General features: G+C 41.2%; 3 protein-coding genes across 3 annotated transcripts in view; 1 reads left to right on the forward strand and 2 right to left on the reverse strand.

The window, feature by feature from the left end:
- Positions 1 to 26,979, reverse strand: part of p53 (transcription factor p53) — a 70,216-nt gene that overhangs the window by 28,008 nt on the left and 15,229 nt on the right. The window lies entirely within an intron of this gene.
- Positions 1 to 26,979, reverse strand: part of LOC149373360 (putative RNA methyltransferase CG11342) — a 46,200-nt gene that overhangs the window by 18,267 nt on the left and 954 nt on the right. The window lies entirely within an intron of this gene.
- The window catches only part of trbl (tribbles pseudokinase 2), a 34,184-nt gene continuing 33,571 nt past the window's right edge, over positions 26,367 to 26,979 (forward strand). The window contains exon 1 of the mRNA XM_014352952.3: positions 26,367 to 26,427. The gene's annotated coding sequence lies outside the window, so the exon portion shown is untranslated. The remainder of the gene's footprint in view (positions 26,428 to 26,979) is intronic.

Below are 26,979 nucleotides of genomic sequence, written 5' to 3' on the forward strand. Positions count from 1 at the left end.
TTAAATATTTAACGAAATGAGGGTATTTTATACACAAGTGTACCCATTTGCCAAATGTTCGTGCACTACAGCGCATAACGAAGCCGATGATCGGCCTTGGCTCGCTCGCGGTCTTTGCAACCTCTTTGATGTCCTGCGTGTACATGTATATACACTTTTATAAAAATCCGTGCCGTGCGTCTATGTCGGCGTATACTGATTATCTGGGTCATCGCGGCTGCTGCTGCGAGGCCAGGATACATAATGTAATATAAGTACGTACATATTATACCTGCGTTGGTATACAAGTGTATGGAGTTGTAGTATAGGTCGAGCGAGCGATGGGACCTCGAACCGAGTCAAGTTCGCCCGGCGAATTTTCGCCGGTACGTGCAAAGTATATATATATACACACATACAAAGTACACGCGCGAGCGAGTTTTTCCTTCGTTTTTTATCTGCGAGTACACGTACTATCTACTCGTGTTGTATTATATATACGCACCGTGTGTATATATGCTTGTGTACACACATCGCCGAGGTTATTCGCTTGCGCAATTACACGCGCGAGGAGAAAAAAAAAAGATCCGATCGAGTTAACTCCCCCCCTCCTCCCCCTATTTTTTTTTCTTCTTCTTTACCTCATTGTGCCATCGTTCAGCGAAGGTTATTTTAATTTGTACACGTTATTGTGGGTGATTGGCTTTTTTCTTTTTTAAGACGATTTTTTTTTATCGTCTAACTGTGTTTATTCATTCATTTATTTATTTATTATTGTTATTGTTGTCCTAGTCGTAAATAAAAGTCCAAGAGTCAGCGGAGCAAAGACCCAATTAATAATACTTATGCATGCGACGCGAAAAATCGATCCATCGCAAATAAAGCAAGTCGCGTGACTCGGCGCGACTAATCCCTCTGTACTGCGTGTGTATACGATGAACACGTCATAATCGCGAGGAAACGTGTTTTTGTTTTGCTTTTCTTACAAAACTATGTACATATATACGTAACTGCGAGTGGAAAAAACACATTATCTCTGGAACAAGTTGGCGCCACGCGATTCATTAGCGGATCTAAATCGCGCAAATGCAATTGCTGCTTCTCACGCGAGTGGCATACTTATATTATGTGGCCATCGGTTTTAGGCGTGAAATTCGTCGGCACATGCAAGTCGTGCATACGTACTATATACAGCTATCGAAGCGTTTGTAAAATTCTTCTTGTATATACACCTAATAGGTAAAGCATCTCGTTTACCCGACAAAACGCTCGCACGGCGTGTAATTTCATAATTTCAAACGAGAGTTCCGACGGATAAAATATACTTGTTAGCCAGAGTGTGCGTATACATGTGATGCCACGCCACGAGAAGCAGAGTACATATTAATAACAACAGCCTCGGCCTCGAACTCAATTTTATTGAGCGGCTCGAGTTCTCGTGTAATGTTCGGTGTAATGTCAGCTCTGGTGTGCGCTCCCTCCCTTCCTACCTCGCCCCCTGCCATGGTGTTTCGTTTCGTATCGTGTACACGTGTCTTTAGACGCCACCATTACATTACGCGTGCCGTCCGAGCCCTTTTTTTCGGACCAATAATTTTTTGGATCGCGCGCGATTCGTTACGTTGCCAAAGCTTTCCGGAAAATCCAACACTTGTATGGAAGAGACTCGTAAAAGGGCGATTTGGCGATTGGGTGAAAAAAAAGGAAAAACAGAGCCCCACCTCTGACGCAGGTACATTTTACGACACAGGCGTATCTCGAGATTTTACTTGTATCTTGCCGGCGCGATTTTTCAAAGAAAATCTGTTCTTCCGATCAATCGCAAAATTTCTCGCCTACGCGATCGGGAGGAAGGAGAGAAAGAAGTTTGACTTTCAATGTCGCGTGTCCCTTTTTTTTAAATACTGCCGTTTGGGACCATTATTTTCTTCTCTGGTTTACCGAGTAATTAATTGGCGATAAATAACAACGGATCCGTGCTTACACGAAAAAAAAAAGGCTTAGGAAAAAGTCGCTTTTATCGGTATTCGCAACGTTGCGACAGACGCGTTCAATGGAGATTTCATTGTAATAATCGTCCGCGACGTACAAAAATAATGGCCTTTTTCTTTTTTTTTTTTTCTCACACGTGATATTACACACGTCGATCGCGATAGGGATCTAATAGGATGCGCGTTTACAATAAAAGCCGAGCTACAAAAAGCTACCATAACGTTCGCTATCTGACACAGATATCTCGTCGCGATTGCGCGTAGTCTTTGTTTTTTTTTTTTTTTTTTTTTTTCTTTTCATAACCGGACATCTCCAGACATCCCCCCATCCTATTGTACGAGAGTGATCGCGTAGTCTGAGAATGACCAATTTTATCGGATACAATGAAACACGCGTGCGAGTGCGTTGAGAAACAACAGTCGGCGCACTTGAATTCCAAGGACCCGCCTAATCGTTTGATATAGAAATCACAAACTTTTGCTTCTAATGAATTTTCTTGGGTCCCATTGTGCGAGCAAACTACTCCAACTCAACGCCCGAACGAGAAAAGTATACACGATAGTTGAGGAAATATTGTAATCGCCTTCGGGTCGATATCGGATTCCGAGAGGGCTCGTGTGTGATGTCGGCGCGCGAAGCTTGTGCATCGGGGTTTTTGCGCAATTGTGCGCGCATACACTGCGCTTGGGAGTAAGTTAGTATACTTATTGTGTGGATTGGGAAACGATGCGGCGGCGATGACGAGGAGAAGCGCGCCGGCGGGAGACGACCTTCTTCGATAACTCCCGCGTTAAAGCAACGCGCGACACGCGATTTCGCACTTGATGGTGGCAAAGGCGATGGTTGTGCAGCCGAGAGTTTCAAGGAGACACTCCGATCGCGCATTGGATCACTTTTTTTTCTTTTTTTTTTTTTTTTTTTTCTAGAAAAAAAAGCTTTTCACTATTCCGCTACCTTTTACCAAGTGTGGGTGTATGGTTTGCTGCGTGGGCTTTTCTACTATGAAAGGGTGCAACTTTTGTTTTTTTTCAATATTTTTTGCATAAATGACCAATCGTGCGGATCGTTGTCAGTTAAGAAGAATAAATCAAATCTCTGAAGCTCAGTAGTAACACGGTATGAAATCTTTTAAAACTATACGATGTGCATCAAAATGCTTCACAAGAAAAAAAAAAAAATTCCCAAGTGAGTAAACATCCGATTCTTGGAGGCAAAATAAAAAGATTAAAATCAGATAAAAGGATAGTCTCGCGGCAACTGGAGGAATGCACGCAGCTTCCACTTAACGGCTGCGATGACGAAAGTTATTTGAAATCTCGAACCTCGAAAATTGTTCGGCATCTCGTCAGTGTCAAATGTCCATTAGCTGCCATTTTCATCTTTGCTCTCGCACGCGGGCAAGTGTAAGCATTGGTATATACGTATGATGTCAATTGGAGCAGTTGCAGCAAACATTATACCTCCACTTACGCCATCAGAGTCTATGTCACGGGTTTATTTTACGAAACGACTGAGCCAGAGTCGTCACTTTGAGCCACGTGAGAATATTGACCTAAAGAGCTACTATAGTTGCATTTGTCTTATACATACAGAGCAAAGCAGACGCGTATTGGTGTTGCAGAAAGACGAAACGACGGAAACGCTCAGTACCCGCAGTTGCTCTCTTAAATTAGAAAATTATATCGACATGTGTGCGGCCACAGCTATATATTATGTCTCTTTCTCTCGGTAAATCGGGTACATACATTATGTACGTGAAATGTTGTTTATTTGCGCGTCAACAGTTGAGGAACTAATCGCGTGCATATACTAGGACGATGGGATCCCGTGGCTCGTTGACCATTTAAGGATCAATCGACATAATAATTATATAAGAATAATAAGCGCTGTAGCGAAAAAAAAAAAAAAAATTTATTCGGCTTTTCAAACAATTGTGTTTCTTTAAATATTTCTCGAATGACAGTACAGTGTTGTTATCAATAATACTTTTTTTTGGTGTTTCATTTAACGATTAACCGATTATTGAGGTTACTGAGCTTTTCGAGAAGTTTTCAGCTCTCATGAAAACATAAGACTCCTAATTAGGTACCAGAGTCGTTATTAAAAAAAATCATTTACCTCAGAACAAACCTCAAGGTTTACAATGTCGCAGTGGAAAAATTGAAGTCCCGCAAGCCCAATATATTACATACTTACAATAGAAGAAACTGTCGAGGTGAGACGGTAGGTACATGTTTGTATATTTTGCACATCCTTCCCCCATCGCCGATCTCCGATGATGACCGCACAGTGTAACGTATATGTATTGTAATAAAAGTGCACGCGTGCCCGCATATAATATATTATATTATATACAGGTGTACGTCGTCATCGAGAATAATCGCTTTCTGCTCGAGACTTGGGTGTACAATATACAACGTATGCGGCACACTGATGGTACATACAGGCTCGAGAATAAAAAAAAAAAAAAGTCTCAGTGCATACCTATACCTGTCACTTCTCGATATATTGCATATTAAAGTAACGCAACACGCGGGCAGAGAGAAAAGAGACACCGCAGTCTCTTGCACCTATATGCACCCTTTTCTTACTCCAACATATTATATACACATGCTGCTATTTACGCTGTATACCCGACAGTCACATTATACGTGCGGTATACGTGTGCCATGCGATACCCGACGCGTGGATGATTTCAACTTTTGGGGGTTCATGATATACACCTCGTGCGTTTTTGCGGCAAGGTATACAGTGCGGTTATTTTTACACGGACTCTGGGGATGTTACAAACATATACCTCGCACTCATTATGCACGATCTACGAGGAAAAAAAAAAATCAGTTGAACCAATGTCAATTATCGAGTTTAAGAAAAGTGTCTCTTTTTTTTTTTCTTCTTCAAATGGTACACCCGAGCATCTCTCCAAGCCGAGCGAGTTGCACAATGTCATTCTTTTGATTTAACGCGCGCTGAATTGATGTCGCATTAAAAATAACCTCGTTTGTTCGGATTCATCATTGACATCTTGTTTCTTCTTACAGTATACACTTGATTGCAACGTTCGAAATGTCGCGCTGCTTTAGGATTCGATTTACCGAATTTAACACGTACAAAATCCCATACAAAACTACTTACATAAATATGGAGGAAAAAAAATAATTCAACCTATAAATGCACGCTCACACACACGACAAAGCCATATACTTGACGCATAGCTTGGGATACCGATACATCACTACACCTAATATGCTAGTGTTATCTCCGTAATTGGTGACCGATCGCAACATCATATTTATATAACCATTGTGGCTGTTGTATGTTGATGGCTGTATACATATCAGTCAGCATGTAATAGGTTTCATTGCGAAAATTCTCTGATGCCCGTATACAACCACTGATGCGTATACAATACGAACGATTTTGCGCTCCACTTACAAACATATATTATATATTGTGCACTAAAAAATAAAGAAAAAAAAAAAAAAAAAAAAACGTCATCCGTAGCGAGCTCAATATGGTATATTATAGCAAGGATAAGCGTAAGGCATGAAAAAGGGCCTCACCTGTGCAAATCACTCGGATGAGGAGGTCTGGGGCGCGCAGGTGATGGCTATACGCCTCGCACCTGTCGAGACGAGGAGAAACAAAACAGCTATAATACTACCTTATTCATACCTTGCACTTATTATACACGTGGCAGAACAAAAGTACGGGAATAGCATGACGAGAGCCTTTCAAAAATAATATACATATATAGCTGCCACTTTCCATCGGGACAACGAGACGAATCGTAATCATTTGCAGTTGGGACATGTTTGCAATAATTTTCCAAATAATCATATGAAAACCAATAAACCAACTGTGAGTTTGCTACGCGTCACATGCTTTGCTTCCTGTTTTGAGAAAATTAGATATTTTTAAAAAATTGATCGGTAAAAAAATAAACTTTGTGAAAATTTGTACGACTTTCATCATACAGTGATAACTGACTGAGGTCGAAACATTTGCCGTAAAAGCAATTTGGAGGCGCTCCAAACAATTTGCAGAGTAAAAAAGAAGGGAGTATATACAATCAGGTCAAAAGTTACAAGCGATTCAACTTCATGTTTGAAAGTACAATGTAAAAAAAAAAAAAAACCGCGGTGTCGTATATATTATATATCATAGAGATCTAAACTGTGAAATCGAGGGTAACGTTTGACCTGGTAATTTTTTCCACGCAGCAATAAATTAAGTATCAGAGTTGAAATTAAAGCTCATTTCAAGCGAGTGCTTTTTCGTGATGTAACCCATACATCTCGTAGTGAGTCACGATACTTTGTACGATAATGTAGCCGTGAGATGAGGAAAAAGAGTTGCACACATCTGTATATGTATACATATAAATAACCCATAGAAAGAGCCATTGTAACGCAGCAGCAGCCGTGCACTCGGCGATTACCTTCTCACGTAATGAAATTTCACGTCAGTGTACGTATCATCCGAGCTCGTCTGCGTGTGCCAGTTTCATCTTTTTATCCTTTATATGTATATGCATAATAGATGACGACGTTTAGCGTGATGCAATTATACATGCATAAGGTGTAGTTGTGCCCATTATATATACGTGCATTCGTGCGTATACACGATGCCCATTCGACTTTTATAATATTTTTACCCTCGGAAGAACAATAAAAACCTATATGACCACAACATATTGTACATCTCGAAAAAAAGTAAAACAAATCGCGGAACGATTTCTTTTTTCTCCATCACGATTCCGATCCGATTGTACTTACACGCACTGCCTCTGAATCACTATTTTTTGCCCGCGAGAGAGTAAGCTTGCAGCGGTACAAAAAAAAGGAGATGCAGAGGGAGGGAGACTTTGTTGGCTGCACAGTGACAAGAGAGTATATAAAATGTTGCGCAACGCGATCGCGGGCATGACGAAACGATTTGAAAAATCCGAGCCATTGCACTACAGGCATCCAATTGAAATTATATAGCGCACAGCGTGTATAGGTATTTTTTTCAGCCAAGGCAAGGGATGCGATTTTCACGTGATGATGTCGCCACAGACCTGCGTATTTAATCCACGCAGATCGGTATACGGGACTGCTGATCGTTGAACAAAATACTTTCGACACGAGAGAGAAATCGGTATACAATGACTCCGACGAGTGCATCACGAAAACCACACGCGCTGCCGTACTTACATACACCCATCATCGCCAGCATCCCAAAGTGTGTAGCGGCGAAAGAAAGAAAAAAAAAAAAAAAAAAAAAAAAAGAGGAGGAGGCGCGCCCAAAAACGCAAAGGAAGCCGCATATGCTGCACGCGCTGCACACACGCTGCACGCAACGAACGCGTGGCCTGCGCCCGAGCTAACTCAATCGGCAGTTGGTGCACGAGCCACCGAGCTGGCATACACAAGTATAGGGTCCATACATATATACAAAAGACGATCATCGCGGATGCTGGACGCGTGCACGCGCGCGTATTATATACTTAGGCCCGTTCCGTTCATCCTTCGAGCTGCAGCTGTGCCGTTTATGAGAGCATCTGCGCCACTGTATGTATATACGTTGCTTGTATTAAATTTGGTGCCGCTACATCGCTCGACTGGTGCAGGTGAGCCATCACCCTCAGAGGCCCCAAAAACAGATCCTGTTATATACATGATACGCAGTGCTCGCTCGAGGAGAAAAACCTTTCCCGGTGCCGTTGCGACATTTGGGAACGGCTTCTTTCTTTCTTTCGAAATTTTCGGGGGGACTTACAATCGGTGGTAGGTATATTTCGGAGCGCGCGGTGGCTCGGTCGGCTGGGTCGTGGATTGGCACGCGGGAGACCGTGGTTCAATTCCCGGCCAGTGCGACTTTCGGGCAAGTACCTCTGTGAGTCTCACATGTGCTTTTTCACCACGCAATGCTCCTCGAGGACGGTTTAGGCAACCTTCTCGCAGCAAAATTGCCTAATTTCCCCCTACCCCCCCTCCCAGTAATGGGAGGCCTCCCATCCCTCATCCCTTCCTTCTCCCAAGTGCTAAGTGCCCATAGTAGCGCCCTTATTAAAGGAGCCGGACGTAGAGCACTATAATATAAAAAAAAAAAAAAAAAAAAAAGGTATATTTCGAGCATCGGCACTTTGGGGGCACCAAACGTGGAAATGCGCTCTATATACGCGTATATATTATAATATCCTATACCTACCGGATACGAGTTTGGATCTCCAAGGCGGGGCCGCAGCGTCTGTCTGCCAGTATGGAAGTTTAAGTACTTACATTAACAGGATGCAAGTGGGACGTGCATTATCTGCCGCCTGATGCAGTCCACGGGTATATTTTAATACATTTATATCTCTCACGTGCGTCTTGGTGTCTCTCTCTCTCTCTCTTTTTTTCTCAAAGACGCTCTCCGAGACCTTCGATTTATGGCTCAGGGTCTCAGCGCAAGTGTGTGTGTGTGTGTGTGTGTATACATGTATACACAAAAATGTTCATACATGTACAAACGCGCGTGGGTGATCTCAGTCATACACATACCTGTACGATTTCTCGCGGAAAATGTGTACATGTATACACACGTATATAATATTGTATCGCGAACCGCGCCTCTGATGTATACTGTTGCCACGATATCCATTATGAGCGTTGCCGTGACACTCTTGCAGCAAGCGATTTCATACACAGGTTTCACTTAATTTGTTTTCTTCTTTTTTCCTCCCTTTTCTTGGTATGTATACTTAGTCCACGATATACTGTGTACACGCGAGTAACAAGCGATTTGGTTTTGCATCTCGAGAGAGAAATGGAGGCACAGTCGTCGAGTTGACGTCTCGAAATAATCGTTTCCGGATCCATTTATTCTCGTGGAGTATAGGTATATAGGTATTACGCCCCGAGCGAGATTATGGATTCGGGAAGATCGATGGGCCCCGCTGTGCTCCGACCCAACTTTCTCGTGTGCGTCTGCCGTACATCCGCTCGCGCGATCATATTGTTTTGTTTTCATTCACGAAGGAAACCTATACGTGCAACACGTTTTTCTCCCCATAAGAAGATTTTCCTTCGAATAAAAAAACTAAAGGAAAAAAAAAAAGAAACTGGATGGTAAACAGTGTATATACGGTGCACGCGGAGGGGAAGCCACGATAATCCTTTTCCGAACAGAGGAAAAGCGTGAATCGGGGGAAATCCTTTCCCGGACCCATCCTTTTCGGAATACAGCGGCCACAATAGCCGAGGCGGGCTGATCTGAAAAGCAGCTCTTATACTCCCTCGCTTAAATGGTACGTTTACAGACCACGTCTCTGTGGTACATATTATGTACCGGAAGCTTAAAATTGGGGCCCGAGGATGATGGGTTGTTGTTGGGTGTACCTATGTGCATTCTTTCAACAGTTTTTGAATTTTTCACAGCTCCGGGACCTATCGGTGTATACGGGAATCATCAGGTATACAAAGGGGAAAAAAAAAAAAAACTGTCACAAGCACCGCGGTGCAGCTGTATATGAATCGAGCGCGTATCATTCACTCCTCGCTCCGTCAGCGAGGACCTCTCCCGCGCAGGATCACGAAAAATCGCACAAACCGGTTATTCGCCGCGGCCGATTCACGCCCCGCGCGATGCAATAAACTTTGCTCCCTTCGCGCGCGCCTGTGTGTGTGTGTGTGTGTACAGGTATGCACGAGAGAGGAGAGGCCGAAGGGAGAGCGAACAAAAGGGAGTGTTCCGGTTTACCCGCGACGCACCGCTCCAGGCACACGTCGCCTTTCTTCCTCCACTCCTTGCACACTAGTTTCTCTATACATATATACATACGCGCTAATATTTGCAAGGAGCCCCAAATGACCGGTGCTGGTGCCACAAGCTCAAAACTCGTTTCTTCGCTCTCCCTTAGTATATATATATATATATATATATATATATATATATATATATATATATATATATATATATATATATATATATATATATACGTATATATATACGTGCATCACGAGAGAGTGAGGAATTATTTATCCGAAACCTGTTTGAGAGAGAGCAGACACTCGCGTGTGCGCGTGGTTTGGGAAAAATTTGTATACCTATACTCGCCGTGCCCGCAGGACACCCATTGTGGTGACCTTTTTTTTTTTTTTTTTTTTTTTTTTATAATTTACCGTTGGGTGTGATCTAGTTGTGTACATAATTAATGAGCCGATACGCTCGCACATAGAGCAGGAAGTGCGACGAAAAACCAACCGTATATGGTCGTACACATATATTATAAGTCTCGCTCCTTGTCTATGGCGAGCCGTAATTCTCGTTTCATTTCGGAGGATCATTGAACCACGACGATTTCATCTCTCTAGCACTTTCAGCGTGTGTATAATGCAAGAGAGCGGGAGAGAGAGAGAGAGAGAGATTCCTCGCCCACGCGGATGTGATATATACAAACAGCAACAGGATGTAATGGTCTCGGGAGGTGAGAGCCGGTTCACCAAACCGAGCCGCTCGACTGGTATATGGCTCCGTACATTAAAATATACATGTCTGCTGCCCGTGTGTGATGTGTATGTATGTATTGTTGCAGTACATGCGCGTGTGGGTGCGGAAACAATAACTTTCGTCGAGCAAGTAAAGTATACGTGCGCATCAAGCGCAAAAACTCGGTTTCTTCCTCGCATTGTAACCCGAGGTCGGGTGTCCCCTCGTTACACGGACGGACGCCCCTGGCGCGGAGGAAGTCGTTTACCCCGAGATCTACTGTTTCTGACCGGTTTGCGTATGGAGTTGTGTTTTTGGGATGCGTTGGAAAATTCCGTTTTTTTTTTTTTTTTTGTTTTTTTTTTTCATTTCACGTACCGTAACGAAAGTGCGGCCTTTGGTTTTTGGAATCGGTTGGATTTGTACAGACGTAACTCAACTTATACCGAGTCATTGGATCAAACAAGCGTTTCATCAAATACCTACGGACTTTGTCCTGGACGAAAGACAATATATTATATAGTTACGAAAAACCTCATAGTTATATAGGAAAAAAAAAAAAGTAGGTAAACGAAGAAAGAGTCACGAGAAGTTCAAGCGCACCTGAGAGTAATTTCGCAATTGGCCGTCCGCAAACGGGCCCGACTCCCCCTCTCGTTTGCCGGATGAATGAGTCCGTCAAGAGGTTGTACGGATACACACGACGGGGGAGGGGCAAGAATCGCCTTACATTATTATCATTATTATTTCGTCCGCCACGTGCTTGTGTGGGCAATATTATATATTACATACATGGGGCGCGTATATATATATACGCTTTTCCGACCGAGCCATTTCAAGCACACGATATAAGTTACCTGTACTATTACACGTATACTCTTCTTGGTACACGGAATATTTATTCAAACTCCAGCTCTCAAAATTCTTTTTGCGAAACACTTAATCTCTCGTGCCGCGTAGAAAGCGTGCGTGGAACGAAAAAAAAAAAGTTAAAAAATGCCGATTTTTCGTTTTATCGATTTTCGGAGGCTGCGAAAGAGCGGTGAAAGGTATACGAACGTTGGTATATTCATACGTACAACAATTAATTAAGAATGATACCGATCTCTGCAGCGTTTGCTCGTTCGTATAATACATTATACCGTCGATACCGATAGGACTTCAATGACACGCACAAAATTGGGATATCCGATTTGAATTATGTACCTCCTATGTCATGTTTTTCCAAAAAAATTCGGAAATAAACATATATATATATAGAAGAGCGCGTCTTACTATTCTCGGCTACATACCGATCCAGTACACCATATACGACGCGCAAACATAACGAAAGCATCGCCAAGTGTGTGTTTCATCCGCGTCACCATAGCACACGCAAGGCTCACTCGCTCGCGGGTGTCACGGCGAACGTGAAGCAGGGACCTATATATATATATACAGCAGGGGGTTTCGCAACCTCGACGGTCTTACGCTACCGCAACCTCATTCGAGGTCGTCGCGCAAGAGAGGAGGCCCTCGAGGCTTCGCCCCTGTACATCTGTACGTGTATACATATATACTCACATACACACACGTGCGCGTCGTGTCGTTGCCTCTTTTTTCCCTCTTTTTTCAATTCTCTCTTCTTTTTTTTTCATCTCCTCGCGGGCTTTGCTCTTTGGCAATTATTGCCGAGGGAGATTTCAAAAGCACTCGTTCCTGAAGGTTTTTTTTTTTTCTTTACACGCGGTTTCACGAACCATCAGTGTGTGTCTGCGTGTAAGAAAGAGAGAGAGAGAGATCGCGTCCCAAATGCTGGGTACGATATGTATAGGTACATCTGGGTAATATCCAGGTTACGATGCTGCGAGCGCGCATACGCGGTTACTCATGCAATGTGCAGGTATATGGAGATTTTATTGTATATTCTATCTATTACGATTGCCACGATGCCGTATGGTTTTGGAGAGACGCGTTTTTTGTTTCAAATCGTCTTACGGAAGTTATACGGGACGAAAAAAAAAAAAAAAAAAAAAACAACGATTCCCGTTATCGGTACACGACGCGAGAGATTTCTCAATTTGTAGCGTCCGTCGCCCGCGCTTTCGTAATTTTTGTACATACTTACTGTAGCCCCCGCGCGAGTGAAGAAATATATTTTTCAACAGTCCAAGGGTGAAAAGACTCATATTTTTATCTCCGAAACGAAAATTACCGACTTGTTGTTTACATGTGTGTATATATACGTATCAGATGAAGAACAAAAGTATATATTTATAATATACATGTATCTATATGCATTGTGCAGGAAACGTGACATCAATTAATTGAGAGTAAAACAACAACGCAACCACAGCCACGCCCGATGAAAGTATGCCCGCTGCAGTGGAATGCGACCGAAGAATAAAAACATTGTTAACTTGTCGAAAGGTGGGAGAGACCAAAGGCACCCTAAGCAACGGACATTGTATATAATATACACCTGCAGTCGAGCACCGCTCTCATATTATAATATATTTATGACGTACGTGCGTCCGTATATACTTACGTAGCTCCACGAGAGCAAAAAATCGGTATACAAAAGAATGCGGTCGCGGTCACCGGTTACTGCCGATTCCCTTTATATTCATCCGACTTTTCCGATCCTCGTGCGCCCCTATACATACATATACTTAGTACTGTGCTGTATCATCTCACCGTAAATTCTCGCGTCCACGTAACTCTACACAAATGAAACTCAAGACCACGTAAGCGCTACAATCCTCAACGATGAGTCGGTGATTGAAAAATTAAGCTTTTCGCAATAAATCGCTGGAATGAAATTAAAAAAAAACATCATTTCCACCGTGCACGTATCCTCGTGCTTACTTATATATTATGCACTGAGAGAAGGATTTGTTAGTAATTAATTTCATACGTTAGCTATTAACTTACGTACATATTATAATATGTATCCCGCGTGGTGCCATCTAACGCGGTGCAGGTTCGACGTAATTATGACATGTTAACTATTAACATGCCATTGTTTGTGTCAGTTAAAATTTAAAAAGTTATAAAGAACATGTACACTAATTTTCTGTTAACATACTCGCACGTTGATAGTCAAAAAAGTCCTTTTCTCAGTGTGCACCACAACGAAATACCCATAACCGCAGTTGTACTTTGTACAACACCCTGCAGAATCCTCGAGCGTCATTGTGTGTGCAGCTGATTGAGTTATGATTAACCACGGTATACATAGCACAAGTACTGCATTCCACGTCCATGTGTATACCTATACACGTTCATATACATGACTAATCAATTGGATCCGAGTTCGGCATCCGTTTCGACACGGGCGGGCTTAAAGTGGGGGCCCGTAATTAAATCTCCACTCCCGATGATCCACTCGCAGTATATAAAGGGAACATAATTTAAGACGAAAAAGGAAAAGAAAAAAAAAAAAAAAGCCAGATGTAATCATCCGGCGTCGCGTCTTTGGGACGCTCTCGCATCGGAGAGTTCTCCGGTGTCGTGTGCATTCTCTTATCGTTCGGAGGGGAAGGGGGGGTGGAAGGTGCCGGCAAAGTGACGTTGGGTTGTGCACCGTATTAACATCGTCCACGCATCCGGGCTTCGTATCTATACCCTACACAATATATATATATATATATATATAAAAGGTATACCTACGCACATAAATAATGCAACCTACCCAAGAGGGAGAGATATCGATTTATCGAGAGGGCGACCGGAAGTGAACACGACGGCGACGACGGGGTGGCTGTCCGGCTCTATGTGTACCTATACCATAGGTTCGCGCGCTTCCGCTGTATCGCCTCTCACTCGATCTCTTGACTTTTGCATTTACCTACCACGTCTCCCTGTTTCTCTCACTATACGTATATTATATATATACATACACGTTCTTTTATACCAAAAGGAACCATACCATCGCGTGACGCACCACTGCTGCCTGCACTATGTATACTAGAGATAAGTTTACGTCGCTTGTACACGTCTAAGCTGATGCTGCGCCGACAAGTTACTTTGTGTTTTTGTTAGTGTGTGTCTGCGTAGGTATAAATAGTATTTATCGGATCGGCTGATCGGCGGACAGAGAGAGAGAGCATAATACGGTAAAAAAGAGTCGACCCGGAAGTTCTTCCTCTCCCACTGCGTGCATTGTGCATAACATATATATACATACCTCCTCGTGCATAATCCATTGGGTATAATAATCGGATTATATGGAGAACGGAATATATACGCTGTTTCCTAATTCACGATGTCGTAAAAGAATCATAGATATAAGCTATATCGGAAGGAATGTTGATTTTTGTGGTTTTTTCATTGCTCTTCTTTACTTTACCGAACAGTGAAAATGTCTTTTCGATGGACAATGACAAGGTAATTGTACCAATGTTTTCTTTATGTCACAAGTTATTACACCCCACCAAAAGCGCCCACCCTCTCTGCGTATATAATATACATATGGATGATTACCAAAGCTGTTATTGTTCAAGCTGTTGTTTTACTTTCACGCAATGATTTCCCATAAATGATTACCGAAACGTGATAAAAAAACCTCCCTCCTCGCTCCGTCCGAAACTGTCCACGGCATGAGTATTGATTTGGGAGGGAAGTATATAGTGCGAGAAAACCGTACAACGAGAGTATAGCCGAAAAAACATGACGCGCCATCGTCATCATCGTATTATATACATGACTCGATGACGAGATGCAGCCATCACTCTGTATATTTATGACGGAGGGGCCTTTTATTCACTCACGCGTATCAGCTTGGGATTAACCTTTTTTTTTTTTTTTTTTTTTTTTTTCCTTATCGTCGAGCCTGCAGCTATGTATTACATGCAAGATCGAAATTTGAGCTTTTTTCGAGGATCTCCTGCATGTGAAGGAAATAAAAACAGAGAGCCCGTGGGGAATTGCGAAAACTGTGGCAACTGAACATATCACCGGGGCGATCGGTGGCTGATGTTCAAACTGCCCCTTAGTCTTTTGACTTTTAGACGAGGCCCGGGGAGAGATGCTCGTAAATGGATGTATTACTTTGCAATCAGAGTTTTTCTCACAATAACCGTGTGCCCCTCGCCAATTTTCTCGGTAAAAATATCCCCGCGACGAACAAGCCTGTCTGGTACGGCTTCGACCATAAATTTGGGTATCCATAAGCGCCTGCGCCTTTTCGTCTACCGAAAATCCGCACAAAGAGAACGACACCGTCGTAAAAACACCAGCCCGAGGGAAAAAGCTGCCCGAGACGTGACCATCGACAATCGCGTGATGCAAAAACTACGTGGTATATGGTATAGAAACGGCCAGCGAAAGGTAGCAGTCGGCAGATAATATGTGTAATATCCGGAAGTTCGGTCCTCCTGGTCCGTCCGTGTGGATACGTGCGGGTCTTTTACGAGGAAAGGCCCGAGGGACGACGAGAGGGAGAGAGAGAAACCTTGGAAACGCTCTCAAAGGCTGTTTTTGTCCGTCGTCGTAAAAGTCCCGGACTCGCGCATTGTGCGCCCCTGCCCCCTCCCCCACCCTAATTATCATAGCCCGGGAGTTTCCACAAATTTTCCGCCCCGTTTTTCGGAGGGAACAATCAAAGCCGGAATTTTCAGGGGCGGACTTGGCTTGTTGTCCGATACACATGGACAAGAATCGCTCGGGGACCTGATTTTCGATTTAAAACGTAATTAGGCGGATGGACCCTCTCTCGCCGGACGTATAATGCACAATGTGTGCGTGTGGGCACACGTATTGCGTGTGGGAATGAAAAAAAAAAAATAAAGATTTAAATGCCGAATTGGGGGGTGACACGTCCAATTATCCGGCAAACGTGCCCCATCGGGGAACCAGTAGCTGCAACACATGGGATCAAGTTGTCTCTCTTTTTTTTTTTTTTTTTTTTTTTCTTCGTCAAGCTTACAATATACTTTTTTGTAAAACACTCGTTGTTATTTCAAATCGAGCGCACAAACGCATTTCGCAACGACAATCTGCCCACTAATTCCTCCTCCTTTTTTTTTTCTCTTTGCCGCACGCACGACTACTATAATAATACATGTATATGCCATACACACACATATGCATGTGTAGGTAAGTAGGTATACCTGATGTAAAGCACACAGTTTCCCAACGCATGGCAGCCTCAAAAACACACACACACGCGCGCGCGCGCACACACATAATACCTAGATGTACAAGAGGCAAAGTTGTATATCGGCGCGTGACATTGGCAACGACGGCCGGCCGGACACTTCTCGATGCAAATTCAACGACAGCGGGGCCTTGAAGGCGCCACCGCTGGAGGAGAGAGAGAGACGAGCAAGGTCTTTTTCTTTACTCTCCGTCTCCCTCTGTAATCCGCATGGCGTAAAAGAACACTCTTTTCCCGCATAGAGTAGGTATTTAATATGTACTCTTCTGAAATCGGCCGGAAAAACGCTTTTCTCGGTTTCCCTTTGAGATTTCCTGTATAGATCCGATTAAACGTTTTTCCTTCCCACAGTACTGGTACATTTCATTGTCGCAAAATTGTTCAAACTCACAGGTATGGGTATACACTTTTTTGATCAAACACTTTATCATTGTCGCTTTATATGCGATGTATCATGTACTGGGTGATGACATTCGCAAAGATGCAGTGACAGAAACGTGCTCTCTCTCTCTCTCTCTCTTTATGTCGCTCCTCAAGCACAGACGGATTAAATTTATGCAAAAGCGTCGCTTGCATGTAGAAAAAAAAAAATATTCACAAACACGTCCGTCGACGCGGTTGAAGAAAAAAAAGAAGCATTTTGCTACGAGGACGAGTTTTCACATTAAAACGCATCGTACCACCGTTGACTCACTCGAGAAAAAAATTAACATTTCGCGCGAGTGACTTTGATTATTTGAAAAGCAGAAGAGAAGAAAAATGCACAGCACCTCTTTTCTCTTGGTTTTTATACAATTATACATTATTATCACCGAGTCGCGAGAAGGACAATAATTATTCCCGACGTATACGGGAATCGGTTGGAAAGATATGGACACATCTGCTGCACCGAGACTTTGGTAATGGAAAAATGTATGATGATTGCGCGGAGAGGCGATCTCCCGCGAGGTGAAGAAATGATTTTCGAAATTTTTATGTTCCGCAACGCGTCTCGCAACGAGAGATCTGGTTTCATCGGCCGACAGGTACGGTGTTTTTATCCTGGCACCCAACATCATTACATTGTGGGTCATTGTGACCACCACAAGATGTTCTTGTTTTTTCGAATTATAAAAAAATAAAATTCAACCGGCTATACTATGCAGGTGCGCAAATGTCGTGCAAAAAAAAGGTGCAAGTGGAAAAGTTGGCGTCACCACTCGCGCTAAACGCCGGACTTGTACTGTTCAAGTTATTTAATATCTTATCTAATCTCCGATGGCTGCGCGAGAAGTTTAACGTTCGACGCGTTTGAAAAATTTGTCATTTGATAAGTACAGTGGCTATACGATAAATTTTCGATGCACCCAATCGCGGAAAGATCGTGATGAATTTATCGCGTATCTCTTTGTTCAAACAAATGCTCCTAAATGGTGTTGTTTGATTACCAAGCGATAAGCGATTTTTTTTTTTTTTTTTTTTTTTTTTTTTTTTTTTCTAGTGTGTTTTAGCAAACAATTTTAATCATAATTTTTTTTTTCGGCATCACGCTAATACAACGCACCAACAGTGACCGTCATAAATGTATGCGAGATATTTTTCGATGAATTTTGTAATCTTTCCGTCTGAGGGAAGAGTCTAAGTTTAAGTATCTTGAAGAAAAAAAAAAAAAAAAGTGTTTACAATGGCTAGAAAAACTTTTCCTCGTTTCGCAACCTTTTTGCGCAGTAAAGTATCGCGCACATGGCTCGCACGACTGCGAAGGTTCGAAACTTTTGATACACGTATAACTATAATATGCACGAGACATATACAATATGTGCTTACGCTCGCAATATCTATGTTGACTTTGGAGCAGATAAAATTTATGCAATAAAAAGTTATTATGACACGCATGAATGATACGGATGTACATTTCGGTCTGCGGTCACCAGTGTATAGGATAGGTACTCATACATGGTGATCGATGAAATATTGTATCGAATATTAGTACGTGCAGGATTTTTTTTTTTTTCATTTTGGCTAAGGAAGAAAGAGACGATCATTTGACATCACCACGTCGAGCACAATTTCGTCTTTCCTCAAACGAATAATTGGTACCACGTACGCCGCAGGAGTATCAAGCAATAATATCGCGTAATCAAATTTAACTTGAAAAGTAGACATACGGTCGCTGTAGTGTCGAGAATATAATATGTATTGATTCGCTGCTCGGCATAGGCGATTTGTGTTACCTTATCGGTCTAATGTTTTGTTTTTTGTCACGAATAATAAAATTTTTTTAAAAATGACTCCTTCCGAGTATAATTGATGCAAATACCGGTTCGATTATTTTTACAGCCTGCGACAGTCGAAAGGTGAAACATCGGCGTCCAAGGACCAAAAAGGTCGGTCGCGTAGCGAGAGTTAGTCACGTTTCGATTCACTGCGCCAGGACCGTCGGCCACATCTGTCCCTCGATCGCCTGCCTCACTATATGTATAACTCACTATTATATTCCCGGGTGTCTTTTACAAAATACAAGCACAACTGTACGATATATTATACAAAGAGACGGGGAAGAAACGAATATGCCAATACGTACGAAGGATCGCTCGATATTGCTCGATCGGCGCCCGGTTGTAACACGTGCCTTTTCGAAGTTACGCGTATATAATATAAGCATTACTAAATTTAGGCATGATATTATTATTATTTTTTTTTTTTCTGACATGTAGGTATTGTGCAGCGATTACGAGCCAGAGATAATATGGCAAATTGTAAGACTACGGAGAGAAAGAAGAGCACGTGGCCGTAAAACCACACTACACAAAGCGTGATGCGCATCATAATACATATATGAGGAAATCCACAAAAAACATCTCGTATTTGTCCTCCATTTTCCAGCGATTTTTCTGCAATTGAAATGTTATTATTATACACCCTTTTTCTGCTATTTAAATACTATTATTATATCTATACATGTCACATATTATATAGATATAATTCGTGATTTGCGGAAAAAAGGATGTCACCCTCACTAAACCTCGTGTTCAAAATTTTTTCCTCATAGTACATGGCATAACGAGTAAAATGAGAGTCTGGTTTCAAGGGTGCAAAAAAAATTTTTTTTTAATAGTATATGGGGAACGAAAACGGGATATTTTTTGTGGATTTTCCCATACCTATTACTTTGTATGTATATATATGCGTATGGTTGATGTTTTTTCATGTATATAGAGCTGCATTACGTGATTCGCGAATTCGTGTCAGCAGCCTATATGCATAATTTGCATCGACAATCGGAACATATGCATCGCAGTCGTTTGGTTTTCGCAGTCATTTTCATACGTACAGGCATACACATATAGTTACAGACGCGTGAATTTTCATTGATGCTCGTGAACGGCTTTGTTTGTTAATTTTTTTTCGATACGCGGAATCAGTGTTGTTATCTTTGAATTGTTTTGGACTTCATTTTTCGCCGGATAAAACCGAAATAACAACAAACTGCATCACCTCGGAGTCGCGGTATAATTAAAGGAAAACAATGTTTGAGATTTGTTTTTTTTTACGACAATCGTCGACTCGTGTATAGTAGCCAAGTAGTACAATATAAATATGCAGAAGCATTAAATTTTTTTTTTCTTTTTTTTAATAACAATCATAGGTGCACAAGGATTTTCCAACATTTGCAACTTGTTTGTCATACAAGTTGGGATACAAGGCCGCTCTCGCAATCAACTCGAACGAGCACCATGTAAATGTCACAATGGAAAAGATCGCCCTGGTTGTGGCTCGATCGCATAAATATCCTCGTCGAATCACCGATGATGACTAGCTGCGAGTATGGAGTTTGATTAAAATCAAAGTAAAATCATCGATGAACGATCGTATAAATATATACAAGCCTTTGCTCGTTTTTTATCCTCATCGACGGGCATGCGCGCGTCAGTGCTATATACTCACCAAATGAATTTAAGTACGATAATATTGTATCATTTGGTGCAACGTTGCGTCACCTTTTTTCCCCAAGAATAAGTATACAATATATGGGTATACTCTAAGCCACGAGCTAAGTGTGGCATCGGCGCGTATGTTCGGACCAGCGAATCTTCCTGATAATTGAACGTCAGTTATTGAATATGTATATGGCATATGCACGATACGAGAGGGACAAGGTGCATGGGAGCGGCAGCTCTTTCCGATAATTTAATTTCTTGTTTGTTGATGCCACATTGACTTCCTGTTTGTGTCTTTACTTTGCTCGAATTGGATCGCGTTACGTAATATTACAATTATGTTTTGCGCGACTTTGACACGAAAGACTTTGAGACTCACGAACATAAATATAGGTACGACGAAAACTAATTTTATTCTTTGCTCGGGACCATAGTGTTAAAAATTGTCACGCGTGACAAAAACAAAAAAAAAAAAAAATTTGTTAAAAAAAAAAATAAAAAGAAGGAGGAAGTGCATCGGGAGAATATTACACGCGCTCGCTTACAAGTTGAATGACTCATTGGAGAGCCTTTTGATCGAAAAGATGCAAAGAAACGCAATCGCCGCGGTGGTTCCGCGTCAGAGAGAGAGATAGTAAGCCCGACGAGGTAGAAATAATAATGAGAGCGATTTTGTCGCTCTCGAACAAAGAAATCGGATATTCTTCTCTTTTTCGGCGTTTATATGCTCAAGTAGCTTTTCAAAGTCACGCGTGACTCGGGAAAAAGAGTAAAATCGACGTACAGAGGGGAGGGGGCGGACGAGTTCGTTTAAATGTCTGCGGCGTGTGTTTCGTCAGCTATACACTCGCAGCTGATGGAAATGATCCTCTCTCCCTCTCTCGTTTGTTGTCTCAGTGACACCATCGTGGTATGGTTTTTTTTCTCCCTCCACGTGCGCCTTCTTTGTTGACGATATGTACGCCATCGGTTTCCGGTCTCTCTCTCTCTCTCTCTCTCCCTCTTGTGCACGAGAGGGGCTTTTTCGTGTATACACGCCAAAAACGGCCTGACGAAATATTGATCTGCTTCGGTGGAGCTTTCGTGACGGGGTCGTTGGTGATGATACGTGTGGGAGGACTTGGGGGGGTTACTCAATTGACACACGGTATTTCGATGGGCCGGGAAGTGTTGCTCATTCAATGTATAAATCAGAGGTAGGTCTCATCAAGCTTTCCCCGATTATTATGGTAAAAAAGTGGAAAGCGGATGTAGGTGAAGAAATAACAATTGTTTTTTTTTTTTTTTTTTTTTTTTATCAAATACAAGTGACCGTTTGTCAGGATAATATTTTATTCAACGATAATAAATATATAGGCATTTACTTTGTCGGACCAGAATGTTCAACAATTACAAATTAATTAATAAATGGCGAGTTAATATTTAAAAAGACACTTAACAAATAAAGTAATTACGTGCTACGAAAAATAGTGATGAGGAAGAGTTAACAAAGTTTGTAAGTAAGTAGGCAGCTGAATTATTTGAGAAACAAAGTGATAATTTGTCATCGCGAATTACCAGTGACTTAATTACTTTAGTTTTATTTCTTTTAATTTTTCAAAATTGAAAGACCGCAAAAAATCCTACAAAAAAATCCTACGATAGAAACACCCTTAATTCGAAATTATTCTTGTCTAAAATGCAGGCTTTCAAGATCCAATACTGAGCTGATGTTTCTTTTTTTTTGTTTTTGTTTAGTGCAGGCTGATAAATTATTTTTTTGCTAGTAGATAAACATCCTTTGATAACGTATGGTTAACTACACTACTTGTATTTCTCTTTCAGTTTTTTTTTTTTTTCAAGACTGATAACAATGTTAATACAGCTCTTCATGAGGATTTCGAACTTTCTGGATTGAAAGAATCCATGACAGATGCACAATCAGACATTTTAATTCATCACACACCGTATGTATATCATAATGTTTACTTATATAGGTTCGTAGGAAAGGTATGAGACTTTAAAAAATGTGTTCAAAGAGAAGACACTCTACGAGACACACGAGCAACAAGTTTATTCGTGGTAGTGGAAACTATTCATAAAAAATCTAATGTTCGTGACCGCAAAATTTGGTGTCAGTGATAAATTTTTTTGTTAAAGAAGCATAGAAAGTAATTTCAACTAATGATTCAAAACTTGATTGAGAATACGTTTATTGTCTAAATAATAATCTATTTTAAGAAATGAGAGAAAAATGTAACTATGTCATGAGCTAAAGATGATGATGAACTGACCGCCTTTAAGAGTGTTATGTAGTTTTTTAATAATTTTTATAAATATATCCAACTGATGAATTCAAGCAACAACCACGTATGTTGCTTCAAAGTCACTTTCATTTTTACGCCACGTGGGTATCCATGTATACATGAGTAAAAGTAAAAAGAATGTTTATAAAACTTTTTTGGAACGAGGTAAATTTTTTTTTTTTTTTTTTTCACTAATTCGAATAACATTAACTCTTTACGCCTAACACCGGATGTAACTTATTTTTAAAAAAAAGATAAGAACAATATAAGGAAAATTTGCCGTTTAATGCAGTTACTCGAGGGAAAAGTACTTTATTCAAAATGAAGCTTTTTTTAATATTCCGTGGAGTATTCCACTTTAGCGTTTGTGAAAAAAAAACTTTTACTTCTCATTGCACAAAAAATTGAAACACCTCACAATTACTAACCACATCACTGCTTTAGCTAAAAAAAAAAAACTAATCAACCGCACAGGAGAGCAAAAATAGGCCAATAGTGTTATAGATCAAATAAAAAAAAAAAAAAAGCGAACGATCTTTGGTAGGAAGAAAGTGCGGAAAACCCCAATTAGCTAAGCTAATTATCGCGGGAGAAGAACGGAAGAAAGAAGAAGAAGCAGAACTAAAGAGCGCAAGCATCAAAAGTTGTCATGCGTGCACCATAGCCGTGTGATAAAGCTGCTCTCCCACGGTCGATGATCATTGGCGCGTCCTCTCGTCCTTGCCCGATGCGGATACTCTTCCATTACGCCCAATTAAGAGAGAAAGACGGCCTGCAGCCTTTAAACGCAATTCGAGCGCCTCCCCCCCTTTCCTTTGTGCGGGACCTTAAAGTGCTTAATTTTGCTCGTTTATTTTCAAACTCACCCTTACGCATGACGTAGCGACGGCTTGGAGTGGGTTTTTTCAAATTTTTTTCTTTCCTTAAAAAAAAAAAAAAAAAAAAAGGAGTGTGACTCTTTGCGAATTAAACTGCCGGTTCCCACCGATTTTATAATTAATATACTAATTGTCTTTCGAAAAAACAGGAAATAACTTATCAGCTGAAGGAAGTGGCTCTCGCACTTGCATTATCACTCGGTGTGCTGTGAAAAAAAGAAAAAAAAAAAAAAAAGCTCGCGGTCAAACAGTTGAGTGACGAAAAATCGCGATCGACGAGCTTGTACTATAACGATTTTTCCATAAGCTTCGTCGAACCTACTGCGTTTACATGATTGTTTGCAACGAATGAATTGTACTTTGATGGCCCAAATTATGCAATATAGCGTAACAACAGTATAGGGAAAATCCCCATAAAGTGTATACTATCGTTTCTCGGACTCGAGTGAGTCGACGTACGAACTCGCACGGGGATGATGATGACATATAATGTAAGTGTGTATAGCCGCGCGCAGTCCGCGTTCAAGGTATGTCACGTATGCAGCGATGGGATATAGTTCCGGCCAGATTTGGGAATTCTCTAGGACCCAACCTCTCTGACGTGGGAAATCACTAGATCAAAAAAAAAATAGTACCAAAGGTGACGCGCGAGATTCAAATAAGGTCCAATAACACAAGCATCCATCACCTGATGACCCAGGGCGCTTACTGGCCACTCTTTTAAATAAACAGTTATTAATAAATAACACAAGCGCCTATCACCTGATGACCCGGGGCGCTTACTAGCCACTCTTTTAAATAAACAATTACTAATAAATAACACAAGCGCCTATCACCTGATGACCCGGGGCGCTTACTAGCCACTCTTTTAAATAAACAATTATTAATAAATAACACAAGCGCCTATCACCTGATGACCCAGGGCGCTTACTAGCCACTCTTTTAAATAAATAATTATTAGTAAATAACACAAGCGCCTATCACCGTATTACCTGGGGCGCTGATTGCAAATCTAGTGAATAAATAATTATTCATAAGTATGTCAAGCACCTTCTTCCTGATGATCCAGGACACTTGTTTGCAACACTATTAAATGATAAAAAGTTGATCGATAACATATTAAACATATCACAATTTATTTTGATTGCCTATCTAGTACAACAAGGATCTTTTTAATTGGCGCTCTTGTAATTACTTGATAACTTATTATTCAATAGTAGCCAGTAAGTACCCCGGGTCATTAGGTGATAGGCGCTTGTGTTATTAATAATTATTTATTTAAAAGAGTGGCCAGTAAGCGCCCCGGGTCATCAGGTGATAGGCGCTTGTGTTACTAATAATTATTTATTTAAAAGAGTGGCCAGTAGGCGCCCCGGGTCAATAGGTGATAGGCGCTTGTGTTATTAATAATTGTTTAGTTAAAAGAGTGGCCAGTAAGCGCCCCGGGTCATCAGGTGATAGGCGCTTGTGTTACTAATAATTATTTATTTAAAAGAGTGGCCAGTAAGCGCCCCGGGTTATTAGGTGATAGGCGCTTGTGTTATTAATAATTATTTATTTAAAAGAGTGGCCAGTAAGCGCCGTGGGTCATCAGGTGATAGGCGCTTGTGTTACTAATAATTATTTATTTAAAAGAGTGGCCAGTAGGCGCCCCGGGTTATTAGGTGATAGGCGCTTGTGTTATTAATAATTATTTATTTAAAAGAGTGGCCAGTAAGCGCCCCGGGTCATCAGGTGATAGGCGCTTGTGTTACTAATAATTATTTATTTAAAAGAGTGGCCAGTAAGCGCCCCGGGTTATTAGGTGATAGGCGCTTGTGTTATTAATAATTATTTATTTAAAAGAGTGGCCAGTAAGCGCCCCGGGTCAATAGGTGATAGGCGCTTGTGTTATTATTAATTATTTATTTAACAGAGTGGCTAGTAAGCGCCCCGGGTCATCAGGTGATAGGCGCTTGTGTTATTTATTAATAATTGTTTATTTAAAAGAGTGGCTAGTAAGCGCCCCGGGTCATCAGGTGATAGGCGCTTGTGTTATTTATTAATAACTGTTTATTTAAAAGAGTGGCCAGTAAGCGCCCCGGGTTATTAGGTGATAGGCGCTTGTGTTATTAATAATTATTTATTTAAAAGAGTGGCCAGTAAGCGCCGTGGGTCATCAGGTGATAGGCGCTTGTGTTACTAATAATTATTTATTTAAAAGAGTGGCCAGTAGGCGCCCCGGGTTATTAGGTGATAGGCGCTTGTGTTATTAATAATTATTTATTTAAAAGAGTGGCCAGTAAGCGCCCCGGGTCATCAGGTGATAGGCGCTTGTGTTACTAATAATTATTTATTTAAAAGAGTGGCCAGTAAGCGCCCCGGGTTATTAGGTGATAGGCGCTTGTGTTATTAATAATTGTTTAGTTAAAAGAGTGGCCAGTAAGCGCCCCGGGTCATCAGGTGATAGGCGCTTGTGTTATTTATTAATAACTGTTTATTTAAAAGAGTGGCCAGTAAGCGCCCTGGGTCATCAGGTGATGGATGCTTGTGTTATTGGACCTTATTTGAATCTCGCGCGTCACCTTTGGTACTATTTTTTTTTTGATCTAGTGATTTCCCACGTCAGAGAGGCTGGGTCCTAGAGAATTCCCAAATCTGGCCGGAACTATATCCCATCGCTGCACGTATGTATGTAGGTAATGACGGGCAGTTCAACGAGCGACAGACGAGTGAGCGCTTCGATTTGTGGACTTACTTGCATGTTTAGTGTTTTACACCAAGTTTATTAACGCAAAATGGTAAGTGTATTTACTTACTTTTTAAACATTAATTAAAAGTAATTTATATAAAAAGGGATAAATTCAATACGAATCGATACGAATGTTCGATTTTTTTTTTTTTCAATCACGACTTCAGCCTATTGGCCTAGAAATAGCTCTACCTTCCTTCTAGACCCTCAGCTCTTTTCGATCTTTTTCCTATTCTCATACTATGTCCGTTTATAAATACAAGGTCTTGATTATTCGAGAACCCCATAGTTTACCTGGGCGCTGATGGGAAAGTAACGACACAACTGAGCTACCGATGCTCTTTATAGGTTTTTACTTTAAAATTAATCCTCTCGTGGATTAATCATGGGGTGTGTCTTGCAAATTCGTATTTTGTTCGATTGGAGGAAAAAATTTAGCACCCGTGTACGTAAATTTAATAATTTTTCAAGACCAAAAGTGCAATGGTCGGAATACAATTTTTATTCAACTCTATTAAGATAACTTCACTTTCGAGCAAAAGATAATTTGGCTCCGCTTACGTCAGATATAACTATTTTTTTGCGCTTATTTAATATTGTT

This window comes from Copidosoma floridanum, unplaced genomic scaffold (genome assembly GCF_036245765.1).
Source record: "Copidosoma floridanum isolate Cflo_tuat_1 unplaced genomic scaffold, Cflo_Japanese_pri ptg000032l, whole genome shotgun sequence".
Classification (NCBI taxonomy): Eukaryota; Metazoa; Arthropoda; class Insecta; order Hymenoptera; family Encyrtidae; genus Copidosoma; species Copidosoma floridanum.